We start from the raw sequence: 14044 nt of genomic DNA, 5'->3' as shown, positions 1-14044 counted from the left end.
CCTTACAGTAATAGTTGAAGACTTCAATACAGCACTCTCATCACTGGATAAAACATCTAGACAGAGGATAAAGAAACAGAGAGTTTGAATAACATGATAATTGAATGCAGCAGTTTGATATGGTTTATAAATTCCGAAAAGAGATATTGGGTTATGTTTGTAAACGGGCATGTTCTTCTGGGCATATTAGATTATATTGGATTCAGAGGTTTCACTTTCACTTGATTATTTAAGGCTTTGATTAGGCCACGTCAGTAGGATGTTAAGTCCCCATCCCCTTGGTGGGTGGAGACTCACAGAGAAATTGCACTGAAGAGATGGGAAGTTGGAGTTTGATCCTGGATCCCTGGGAAGTAAATACACAAAGAAGCAAAAATGTGAGGAAAGAGAGAAGGCTCCATTTGATGTGGCAGAGGCCCCAGGAAAAGAAGACGAGCGATTAGCCTGACAGCTTATAGCTGGCCTTGTGGAGAAAGCAGAGCAGCTGAGTTCAGAGAGAAATGAGACCCTGAAAAGAGCAGAGACTTTTTCCCAGCCTTCAGCTGGTATTGGAAGAATCTGGGACCACAGAGCCTTAAGTGGGAGAGGAAGCCTGAACCCCTGCAGAAGTTAGCAACCATCTTGCTCCAACATGTGGCAACAGACTTTGGTGAGGGAAGTAACCTACATTTTATGGCCTGGTAATTGTAAGTTTCTATCCCAAATAAATACCCTTTATGAAAGCCAACAGATTTCTGGTATTTTGCATCAGCACCTCTTTGGCTGACTAATACACTGAACTAGACCTAAGAGAAATATATAGAAGACTGCACGACAAAACATCAGGATATACATTCTTCTCAAGTGCTCGTGGATATTTTCCAGGACAGACCATTCATAAGGACATACACAGGTCTCAATAGATTTTAAAACATTGAAATTATACAATATAGAATGTAATGAAGCTAGAAATCAATAATGGGGGGAGAAGGGAAAATTCACAAATATATGGAAATTAACACAGTCAATCAGTGGGTCAAAGAAGAAACTGCAAGAAAAAATCAGTATATATCTCGAGACAATTGAAAATGAGAACATAACATATCAAAATTTATGGGATACAAAAAAGATAGTGCTGAAAGGGAAATTTATAGCACTCAATGCTTACATTACAAGAAGAAAGAGCTAAAATAACAGATCTAACTGCACACCTAGAGGAACTGGAAAAAGAAGAGCAAACTAACCCCAAAACAAGCACAACAAAAGAAAAAACAAAGATTAGAGCAAAAATGAATGAAACTGAGAACTAATAAACAATAGAGAGAATCAACAAAACCAAAAGTTGGTTCTTCGAGAAGATCAACAAAATCAACGAACCCTGAGCTAGGCTAACAAGAAAAAAAGAGAAGATGCAAATAAGTAAAATCAGAAATTTGAGGGGGGACATTACTACTGACCCCACTGATATAAAAGACAGCATAAGAGGATACTATGAACAACTGTACATAAATAAACAAGACAACAGAGATGAAATGGGCGAATTCACAGAAACACAAAATCAATCAATACTAACCCTAAAAGAAATAGAAGACCTCAACAAACCAATGACAATAAAACAGACTGAGACAGTCTCAAAAACTTTCCAAAAACGAAAAGCCCAGGACAAGATGGCTTCACAGGTGAAATCTAACATTCATTCCAAGATGATCTATTATCAATCTTGCTCAAGCTCTTCCAAAAAAATTGAACAGGAAAGAATGCTATCAAACTCATTCTATGAAGCTATCACCACCGTACTACCAATGCCAGATAAAAATACCATGAAAAAAGGAAATTTCTCTAATGAATATAGATGAAAGAAAATACTTGCAATCTGAATCCAAAAGAAATATACACCATGATCAAGTAGGTTTTATCCCTAGTATGCAAGGGTAGTAAAACACAAGAAAAGCAATTAGTGAAATAAGCATTAATAAATTGAAGAAGAAAAATCACATGATCATCTCAACTGACACAGAAAAGGCATTTGTCAAAATATAGCATCCTTTCTTGGAAATAATACTATAAAAGATATGAAGAGAAGGAAACATTCTCAACATGATAAAGCGCACATACAAAGAAAACCCAGATAACATTATACCCAATGATGAAAGACTGAGATCAGGAACAAGACAAGGATGCCCAATGTCACCACTGTTATTCAATATTCTACTAGAGCTGCCAAGGCACACACATGTGGCCCAGAAGGAATTAACATCAGCCCCGCAAGCGGAGGAACCTGGATGCCTCTCTGGGGTGGAGGCTGTCCACAGACATCATGTCTCACCTACAGATGAAACTCCTGCACAAAAAGATCGAGAAGCAGAATTTAAAATTGCAGCAACGAAATCTAAAGCTACTGGGGGCCTCAGGTGTGAGCCTATCAGAAATCCAAAATGGAGATGAGTCTGAAGTAACTGTGGAAGCTGGAAAAGTTAAGAAATCCCTAAAACAATCTATGGATGTGGGCTTGTCAGAAACCCAAAATAGACATGTCTAATGAAACAAAGAAAAATGATAAAGTTAAAAAATTCCAAAAGAAATCTACTGTCTTAGCCAATGGGGAAGCAGCAACACAGTCAGCCAATTCAGAAACAAAGAAGAAAAAGAAGAAGAAAAAGAGAAAAAGGCAGAAAATGCTGGGCCTGATGCAAAAAAAAAAAAAACTGAAACTAAAGAAGAGACTGAAGAAGAAGGTGCTGGAGCTCCTGAAGAAACAGAAAATAGTGTGGAAAAGCCCAATGATGAAGATGATAGTGAAGTGCCCAGCTTGCCTCTGGGACTGATAGGAGCTTTTGAGGATACTTCCTTCACATCCCTAGCTAATCTTGTCAGTGAAAACATCGTGAAGGTGATAAAAGAAATGGCTTTACACACATGACTGAAATCCAACATAAAAGTATCAGACCACTTCTGGAAGGCAGAGATCTTCTAGCAGCTGCAAAAACAGGCAGTGGCAAAACTCTGGCATTTCTCATCCCTGCTGTTGAACTCATTTATAAGTTAAGATTCATGCCCAGGAATGGAATGGGAGTCCTTATTCTTTCACCTACCAGAGAACTGGCCATGCAGACTTTTGGTGTGCTTAAGGAGCTAATGAAGTACAACATGTCCACACCTATGGATTGATACTGGGGGGTAATAACAGATCTGCTGAAGCACAGAAACTTGGAAATGGGATCAACATCATTGTGGCCACACCAGGCCGGCTCCTGGACCATATGCAGAATACCCCAGGGTTTATGTATAAAAACCTGCAGTGTCTGGTTATTGATGAGGCTGATCATATCTTGGATGTTGGGTTTGAAGAGGAATTAAAGCAAATTATTAAACTTCTGCCAGTACGCAGGCAAACCATGCTCTTTTCTGCCACAAACTCGCAAAGTTGAAGACCTGGCAAGAATTTCTCTGAAAAAGAAGCCATTGTATGTTGGTGTTTATGACGATAAAACTAATCCAACAGTGGATTGTCTTGAGCAGGGATATGTTGTTTGTCCCTCTGAAAAGAGATTCCTTCTGCGCTTTACTTTCCTTAAGAAGAACCAAAAAAAGAAAATGATGGTATTCTTTTCATCCTGTATGTCTGTGAAATACCACTACGAGTTGCTGAACTACATCGACAAGCACCTTCTTCCAGTTCCGCAATGCAGATTCGGGGATACTGCTGTGTACAAATGTGGCAGCCTGAGGGCTGGATATTCCTGAAGTCGACTGGATTGTTCAATATGACTCTCCAGATGACTCAAAGGAATACAATCATCGTGTGGGTCGAACAGCCAGAGGCCTAAATGGAAGAGGACATGCCTTGCTCATTTTGCACCCAGAAGAATTGGGTTTCCTTCGTTACTTGAAGCAATCCAAGGCACCATTAAGTGAATTTGAGTTTTCCTGGTCCAAAATTTCTGACATTCAGTCTCAGCTTGAGAAATTGATTGAAAAGAACTACTTCCTTCATAAGTCAGCCCAAGAAGCTTATAAGTCATCCGAGCATATGATTCCCATTCTCTGAAACAAATCTATAATGTTAATAACTTAAATTTGCCTCAGGTTGCTCTGTCATTCAGTTTCAAATATATATATATATTCTACTAGAAATTCTAGCTAGAGCAATTATTCAAGAAAAAGAAATAAAAGGCACCCACATTGCAAAGGAAGAAGTAAAACTTCCACTGTTTGCTGACAATATGATCCTGTCTTTAGAAAATCCAAAAACATCCACAACAAAACTAAAAGAACAAATAGATGAGTTCAACAAAGTAGCAGAACACAAACATCAGTACCACTTCTATTACACTACTAAAAAGCAAATTGCGGAGGAAGCCAGAAAAAAACTCCATTTACAATAGTGACTAAAAGTATCAAACATTTAGGAATAAACTTAATCAAGGACATTAAGGACCTGTATTCGGAAAACTACAAAACATCACAAAAAGAAACCAAAGAACAAAATAGATGGATATACATTCTGTGTTCATGGATTAGAACACTAAATATCATTAAGATGTCAATTCTACCCAAACTGATTTACAGATTTAACACGTCCCAATAAACACCCCACCAGTCTTTTTTGTACAATTGAAAAACCCAATAATCAAATTTATCTGGAAGGATAAGGGCCACCAAATAGGCAAAAATATCTTAAAAAAGAAGAATGTGGGAAGCGGATATGGCTCAAGTGATAGGGCTTCCACCTACCATATGGGAGGAACCCAGGTTTGATCCCTGGGGATTCCTGGAGAAAAAGAAGAAGAGAAAGCATGGCCTACACAGTGAGCCAGTGCCCACATGGTGAACCAGTGCCCGCTCAGCAAGCCAGTGCCCACACTGTGAGCGGAGTGCCTGCACGAGTGAGTCACACAGCAAGATGATGACACAACAAAAGAGAGACAAAGGGGAGAGTCAAGGTGAAGCACAGCAGAAACCAGGAACTGAGTTGGTGCAGCTAACAGGGAACTTCTCTCCACTTCAGAGGTCCCCAGGATCAAATCCTGGTGAATCCTAGAGGAGAAAAAATGAGAAGAGAAGACCAAAAAGAGAAATAGATACAGAAATCACACAGTGAATGGACAGACAGCAAAAACAGCAGGGGGAGGATGATAAATAAATAAATAAGTCTTTTTTTAAAAAAAAAAACAAAGCTGGAGGACTACGGCAATTTGAGATTTATGAATCTCCAAAAGAGATTGTTTGTAAACTACTTTATTCTTCTGGTTGTGATACCCTTTGATTTTACCAGATACAGCTGAGATGTCTTTCATTAAATGATGTTAAGATTAGGGCTTTGATCCAACCACATGAGTAAGGCATGATTCTAGGTGAGTCCCTGCCCCCTTGGTGGGCTGATATAAATAGACACTCACTCAAGAAGACACACAGGAAGAGAGGGAGCTCCATAGGCAGGGCACAGAAGAGAACTTTGATCCTGTGGCCCTGGGAATAGAAACGAACCATTCACCTGATAGTTTGCAGCACTGAGAAAGCCCAGAAAGAAACAAGCCCTATGCCAGCCTGTAGCTGAGAGAGAGGAAGGCCAAATCCCCGCAATGATCAGCAACCATCTTGCTTCAACACATGGCAACTGACTGTGGTGAGAAAGCAGTCTTGAGATGTACTCTTTAATTGTAAGCCTTTATCCCAAATAAATACCCTTTATAAAAGTCAACAGATTTCTGTTACTTTACATCAGCGCCCCTTTGGCTGACTAATACACGAACTCTCACCTTCCAACTTTAAAGCATATTACTTAGTTAGAGCGGTAAAAACAACATGAAACTTGCACAAAGAAATATTGATCAATGGGATCAAATTGAGAGTTCAGAAATAGACCCTCACAACTATGGTCAATTGATTTTTGGTAAGTCAGAGTAGGTCAGAACAGTCTAATCAATAAGTGGTGCTGGGAGAACTGGATATCCATATCCAAAAGAAAAAAAGACCTCTATCTCACACCTTATACAAAAATGAACTAAAAATGGATCAAAGACCTAACCATAAAAGTTAGAACCATAAAACTCATAGAATAATATATAGGGAAATATCTTCAGGAATTTGTTGTAAGTGGTGGTTTCTTGGACCTTACACCCAAAGCACAAGCCATGAAAGAAAAAAATAGATAAATGGAACCTCAAAATTAAACACATTTTTGTTTAAAATGACTGATAAGAACGTGAAAAGGCAGCCTACTCAATGGGAGAAATTTTTCAGAAATCTCACATCTTATGAGGGTTTGATCTCCATGTTATATAAAAGAGATCACACAATTCAACAACAAAAAGCCAAGAAACCCAATTTTTAAATGGGAAAAAGACTTGAAAACACATTTTTCCAAAGAGGAAATACAAATGGCCAAAAGCACATGAAAAGATACTCAGCATCACCAGCTACTGGGAAAATGCAGAGCAAAACTACAATGAATGGAAAGGAAAAAAAAGCACAAAACAGCAAAACTACAATGAGATACCATTTTTCATGCCTTACAGAATGGCCATTAAAAAAAAAAAAACTACAAGTCTAGAGAGGATATGGAGAAAAAGGAACACTCCTTCACTCTTGGTGGGAATGTAAAATGGTGCAGCCCCTATGGAACACAGACTGACATTTTCTCAGGAAGCTAAATATAGAACTGCCTTATGATCCGGCAATCTACTATAAGAATATATTCAGAAAAAGTGAAAGCAAGGATACAGACAGATATTTGCACACCAATATTCATAGCAGCATTATTCACAACTGCTAAGGAGGGAAACAACCTAAGTGACTGCCAATCAACAAATAGATAAAATATGGTATATACATATGACGGAATACTATTCAGCTTTAAGAATAAATGAACTAGGGAAGCACATGAAAACATGGATAAACCCTGAAGATATTATGTTGAATGCAGTAAGTCTGATACAAAAGAACAAATATCATATGGTCTCACTAATATGAACTAAATAAGGTGAGTAAACTTATAAACTACAGAGGTTAGTAGGAGTCAGAATGTGGGTTGAGAAGGGAGAACTGATGCTGAATGTATGTAGAATGTTTAATAAAACGGTTTGTAAATATATGGAAATGGATAGAATTGATGGTAGCACATAATAATGAGTATAACTAACACTGCTGATTTATAAATGTGACTGTGGCTAAAAGAGGTAGTCAAGGGAGGTTAACATTACAGGATAATCTAGGGACTGTATAACACAGTGATTTTGGTGGTAGATGAGGACTGTGGTTAAAAATACAAATACAGGGAAGAAGACTTGGCTCAATGGATAGAGCATCCACCTACCACATGGGAGGTCTGCGGTTCAAACCCAGGACCTCCTTGACCCATGTGGAGCTGACCCAAGTGCAGTGCTGATGTACACAAGGAGTGCCATGCCACACAGGGGTATCCCCTGTGTAGGGGGAGCCTCACACGCAAGGAGCACACCCCATAAGGAGAGCCACCCAGTGCGAAAGAAAGTCCAGCCTGCCCAGGAGTAGTGCTGCACTAACAGAGAGCTGATGCAGCAAGACGATGCAACAACAACAACAACAACAACAAAAGAAAGAGACACGGATTCCCAGTGCCACTGACAAGAATAGAAGCGGACACAAAAGAACACACAGAAAATGGACACAGAGAGCAGACAACTGGGGGGGAGGGGGGAGGGGGGAGGGGAAGTGGGAATAAATCTTAAAAAAAAAAATACGAACACAAGAACATTCCTCTATTACAAGGTGTTTAAAATATAGTGATACATGTGGAAAATACATGTATCTTATAGACTATAGTTAACAGTAATATTGTATTATTATTATTATTATTATTATGCGGCAAAGGCAAAGAAGGTACTATATCAATGTTAAAGGTCATAAAAAAAGAATATGGGGGAAGCAGATTTGGCTCAGCTGATAGTCTGCCTACCACATGGGAGGTTCAGGGTTCAAACCCAAGGCCTCCTGACCCGTGTGATGAGCTGGCCCACTCCCAGTGCTAATGTACACAAGGAGTGCCGTGCCACGCAGCGGTGTCCCCCATGTAGGGGAGACCCGTAAAGAGAGCTGCCCCACGTGAGAAAAGCACAGCCTGCCCAGGAGTGGCACCGCACACACAGAGAGCTGACACAGCAAGATGACGCAATAGAAACAGACACAGATTCCTGGTACCACTGACAAGAATCCAAGCAGACACAGAAGAACACACAGCGAATGGACACAGAGAGCAGACAACAATGAGGGGACGGGGAGAATACATTTTTTTAAAAAAGAATATGGGATTTCGTTTTATGAGATATGAATATAATCAAGCAGTTTTTTCCTCTTCATTTTCTACATTAACAAGGAGACCTTGTTCATGTCATATATTAAAAAGAAAATACTAACAAACGGTCATCAATTGACTCATCACTATTTTGTTTCAAAAGTTCAAACATGGGCAGAGGAAAATGTTAAAGACAGTACAATTCACTAAAAATCGTCATGTTCCCTAATAACACAAGTGAGATTACTATGCAGATTTTTAGTATTATCATCTAAATGACTAAAAACTAAGGAAGAATTAAGATTCAAAGAATAGAACTATTTCATGCTACGTTGCTTGTCTGAAGTGGGTGGGAGTTAGAAAAAAAAATAAGGCTTCCTTTCTACCATTGGGCTTGATATCACTAGTCTACAATACTAAAAGAGCAGAACACTACTCATTTCATTACATTTAATTAAAAACACCACCTCCACATGAAATTTCCCATGAAGAAATGTAAATTTCGTTTTGGTAATATACAGTTCCATTCTAAAATGAAAACTGCTCATTTGCTTGTATACAGACATGTAAGCATTTAGTAAAGAAGAAAAATGACAAATTTTCTTTACCTACACTTTCTTCATTGATCTATAGTAAAACTGCATAATCTATAACTATTTAAGGTACACCTAGACAGGAAATGACTTGACCTGTTCTATCCTAATTGGTCCTATATTTTTTCTCCAGCTTATACATATTCATCACTTTGCAATACCGATAGTTCCAACAGGACTAAGGTAACCTAAAAGCCATCACTATGATACCCACGAATATTAGGTAAAATAGCAAAAACTACTTCTCAATGAAGAGATAAGGTAGTTTTCATTAAAAAAATACTAAAGAAGGCCCAAAGTGAAGAAGAAACTGAAAAAGTTAAGTATCTGAAATGATGCTACAACTGCTAAAGGGACAAGGAAGAAGCAGCTAGTATCCTAGGCACTTGAATCTTAACGCCTATAAAGAAACACAAAATACGGTATGCGTCCAGTCAAGGTAAGGAACTAGAAATGAAATCTACACATAAATATGAGATTCTCAAGAGTTTAGACCCTTAGAGAAAAAACAGACCCCCCCAAAAAAAAAAAAAAATTCCAACCACTGAAACAAAGAAATTACAAATAACTAGTCTTTGGCTAGGCTGCTGATTTTTAAAAAATCAAATGAAAAAAATTTTTAAAGGCTCCTATGAGAAAATAATTCATAATGGGTTTAGAGAGTCCAAATTTATCCTGCTGGTGTGAACTGGAAATCACAGAATAACAAATGAAAAAATAATAATAATCCCATATATAACATAGCCCCTAGTCTCATGGCAAATAAAATACATACATTCAGGTACATTTAGGTAATAAATATTTCTTGAGCATCTATGTATCTCAAATACTCTTCTCAGTGCAAAGAAAACAACAGTGAAAAAACTGACAAAAATCCATACTCTTACAAAACATACAATGGAGAGAAAAAAACAATAAACAAAATACAGTGTTATGTATTAGAGGATAAATCTATAGGAAAAAAACAGATGAGAAAAGGATGTAAAGGAGTGTCATGTGAGGCAAGGAGAGAGAACTACAGAAAGATGTTAAATTTCTACAAACTATCTACAAGGACTCTCATAAATAGAGTTCCACTAAAAATGAACTCGAAATCCAAAATTACAAAACACCCTTGTAAACAGCCCTCATTGGAGATCACAGATCTTAACTATTAAAGTACAAAAGTAATATGTTTGAATAATTAAAGAATAAAACTAAAAACTGAGAATATGAGACTACAGATGAGATGAAGAAAGAAGGAAGGATTATAGAAATACCCAATCTTCCAAATCGCATCCCAAACAGTAACATTCAAAATGATGACCTAAAATTATCAAAGAAAAATTCAAATCACAGATAACAGCAAATTGTACAATCCAGACTGAATTCTTGATTATCAAAAAAGGCTAAAATTAAAATGTATTTGCATAAAAAGAAAGTTCCACAGAAGGCTGATTGTGATGCTGAGGTGAAAATAACAGTAGAGATATAATCTTACTACCAAAGTCATACCTTGGTAATTGACTGCCTTGAAACTTGTTGAATTTGGTACTCAACGCATTTTGAAAGAAAAATTTTGTCCCAGTACTCATCGTTTGTTACTCAACAGGCAAGCAAGAACTTGGTGTTGGTTGCCTCATGACCTGCAACCTTTTCCAGCCAAAACAAAGTGTCACATGTTAGTCACATGGTAGCTTTTGCCCTGTGCACATCCCACTGCAGTCTTCTTACTGTAGTTATGAATTCCAAAAACAGATAATAGATATATGTTTGTAAACCGGTCTGTACCTGGGTGTGAGTAAATTATGATTAGGGCTTTGATTGGGCCACATCAGGAGGGTGTTAAGTCTCTACCTGTTGGTGGTTGGGGACTCATAGATAAAAGACATAGCAAAGGACAGTGTTGGAGGTTTTTGATGCTGGAGTTTTGATGTTGGGAGTTTGCTGTTGAAGTCTGAAGCTGGAGCCCCAGGAAGTAAGCTCAGAGAGAAAAGAGAAGCAAGCCCCAGGAAGAAACGAACTCTGAGCCCAGAGAGAAGCAAGCCCTGGAAAGAGAGGAACCCTGAGACTGGAGAGAAGCAAGACCTGGGAAGAGAGGAACCCAGGAAGCCTGAACCTGGTGAACATAGGCAGCCATCTTGCTCTAACACATGGCAATAGACTTTGGTGAGGGAAGTAACTTATGCTTTATGGACTGGCATCTGTAAGCTGCTACCCCAAATACATACCCTTTATAAAAGTCAACAGACTTCTGGTATTTTGCATCAGCACCCCTTTGGATGACTAATGCACTTAGCCTTCTGTGGTCATTTTGTGTATTTTTGCATTTTTTCTCATCCTGGGTTCTAAGAAAATAAGCAGTGATAGCGCTGAGCAGAAAAGAAATTACTTCTCACTACTATTGAGTCACAGAGAGAAATAAGAAGTAAATGTGAAAACGATATTCCCATTACTGATTTTGCTAGGGAATACAGTATACCTAGAACAAAGGTCTCCATCATCATTAAGAATAAAGAAGCAATAAAAAAGGCTGATGTTGCAAAAGGAGATAAAGCAGTAACAAAGCAGCATTCCCTAACAGTCGAGGAAGTTGAAAAGCTGTTAATAACTTGAGTAAACAATAAGCAGTTAGTATATCAGAAGCCATTATATATAAAAAAGCAAAAGTGTTGCATGCCATTCTTTTGAAAGACAAACCAGAACCTACTGATGACAGTGCTGAAGTTTTTAAGGCCAGTTACAGCTGGTTTGCTATTTTTTAAAAAAGGACCAGCATCCATAGTGTCATGAGGCATGACAAGGCAGCAAGTGCTAATAAAAAGGTTGATGAATGCGTCAGTGAATTTCAAGACTACATAGAGGCTGAGGGTTTTATTTCCCACCAAGTTTTTAACTGTGATAAAACTAGAGTTTTTTGGGGAAAAAAATGCCAAGTAGAACCTACATCACAAAAGAGGAGAAGGCATTACCAGGCCACAAACCAATGAAGGACAGGCCCGCTCTACCGCTGTATGGGAATGCTAATGGGGACTTAAAACTCAAGCCTCTACTATTCTATCAGAATGAAAACCTGCAAGTTTTCAAGAAGCATAATGTCATAAAAAGCAAACTCCATGTGATGTGGAGGGCAAATGGCAAAGCTTGGGTCATGAGGCGATTTTTCACCAAGTGGATAAATGAAGTGTTTGGTTCCTCAGTGAAAAAATATTTGTTGGAGAAAGATTTGCCTGTGAAAACTCCTATTTTTGGACAATGCACCTGTCCACCGTCCAGGCTTGGAAGTTGACTTGCTGAAGGAGTTCAGCTTCATCACTGTAAGGCTCCTGCCCCCAACACTACTCTTCCCATCCAGCCCATGGACCAGCAGGTCACTTCAAACTTCAAAAAGTTGTACACCAAGGCGCTTTTCCAGGGTGCTTTGAGATCACCTCTGACACTCCCTTGACCGTCACAGAATTCAAGAAGGAGCATTTCAATATCCTACACTGCCTTAACCTTACTGATGAGGCCTGGAATGAAGTCTCCTAGAGGACATGATCTTGGCATGGAAGAATCTGTGGCCAGAAGCTGTGACTCAGAGAGACTTCGAAGGGTTTGAGGCTGACCCCATGGCTGCAGGTACAGAGGGTACAGTTGTGCTGGGTATTGTATCTTTGGGCCAATCCATGGGTCTGGAGGTTGATGCTGCTGATGTTGAGGAGTTAGTGGAGGAACATCATAAAGAGTGAGCACTGAGGAGCTGCAGGAACTACAGAAGGAGCAGCAACAGGAGGTGGCTGAAAAGATTTCTTCAGGTGAGGAGGAGAAAGGGAGGATGTCCACAGTTCTTTGATAAAAGAAATATATGCAAAATGGGCAGAAGTTCAAAACTTTATGGAGACATACCATCCAGACAAAGCTCTGACAAGCAGAAATGCAAATTTACTGAATGACCAAACAATTTCACACTTCTGAGGAATTTTGAAAAGAAGACAGAGGCAGTCCTCATAGGATAAGTTTTTAATGAAGGTGACAAAGAATGTGTCAGAGCCTGTGGTGCAAGTTGAAAAAAGGCAGAAAAGAGAAAGAATATCTGAAGTACAAGTGCCCAATGTTCTATTAGAGGGGAACTCTCCTCTCCTCACTACTCTCTTCCCACCATCCCATTAGGCCATGGAGTCTTCTCAGTAGAGGTAAAGTGAAGTTTTTTTTTTTATTTAATCTAAGTATTTATTAATTTTTAGGCTTATTTCTCATGTAAAGTAGTGACATACAATCCTATCTTTTCAATATTGCCTTAAAAATGTGCATTGTCTTTCAGTTGGGAACATATTAAATTTATTTACATTATCCACATGAGAATAACTCATTGTTTTTGGTACTTATCGCACTTCCCAGAACCAATTAACAATGAGTACCAAGACACCACTGTATTTTTGTTAAGTTTTTACTGATTCTGTTAATACCCTTGTTACAAAGTTCCACAGGTATTGAGTGGTCCAGTCCGAGATACCTATTCAAAATGACAAATATCAGAGACAGATGATTCTAAAAGAAGCAAGAGTAAATAAAGTAATGCATCACATACAAGGGAAGCTCAATAAGGCTTAGTGCCAATCTCTAATCAGAAACCATGGAGGCAAGAAGGCCATGGTATGATATATTTAAGGTACTGAAAAAGAAAAACTGCACATATATGATAAGGTTTTGAGTTTCATGCTATATAAAGAGATCATACAACTCAACCATAAAAGAGTGAGCAATCAAATTTTAAAAGGGGCAAAGACTTAAATACACATTTCTCCCAAGAGAAAATACAAATGGTGGAAAAGCACATGAAAAAATGTTTAATATCACTAGCTATTAGGGAAAAGCAAATCAAAACTACAATAAGATATTATCTCACACCTCAAAAAATAGCTATTATTTTTAAAAATGCAGAAAACAATAAGTACTGGACAGGATGTGGAAAAATAAGAATATTCCTTCACTGTTGGTACAAATGCAGAATTGTGCAGCCTCTGTAGAAGACAGTTTGGCAGTTCCTCAGAAAACTAAATATAGAACTGCCCTATCCAGCAATCCCTCTACTAGGAATATATACAGAAGAACTGAAAACAGTGCACAGACAGACATTTTCACACTGATGTTCATAGAGGTATTATTCACAACTGCCAAAAGATGGAAGCAACTCAAGTGTCCATCAAGCAATGAATGGATAAACAAAGTGTAATATATG

General features: G+C 38.4%; 1 protein-coding gene and 1 pseudogene across 4 annotated transcripts in view; one reads left to right on the top strand and one right to left on the bottom strand.

Moving 5' to 3' along the window:
* Nucleotides 1-14044, bottom strand: part of LRBA (LPS responsive beige-like anchor protein) — an 891557-nt gene that overhangs the window by 867637 nt on the left and 9876 nt on the right. The gene's annotated exons all lie outside the window — the stretch shown is intronic.
* LOC139439530 (ATP-dependent RNA helicase DDX18 pseudogene) lies at nucleotides 2275-4110 on the top strand (annotated as a pseudogene).

Source organism: Dasypus novemcinctus, chromosome 1, assembly GCF_030445035.2.
Source record: "Dasypus novemcinctus isolate mDasNov1 chromosome 1, mDasNov1.1.hap2, whole genome shotgun sequence".
Taxonomy (NCBI): Eukaryota; Metazoa; Chordata; class Mammalia; order Cingulata; family Dasypodidae; genus Dasypus; species Dasypus novemcinctus.
The sequence above is the reverse complement of the archived record's forward strand: the minus strand, read 5'-3'. Positions and strand labels throughout refer to the sequence as shown.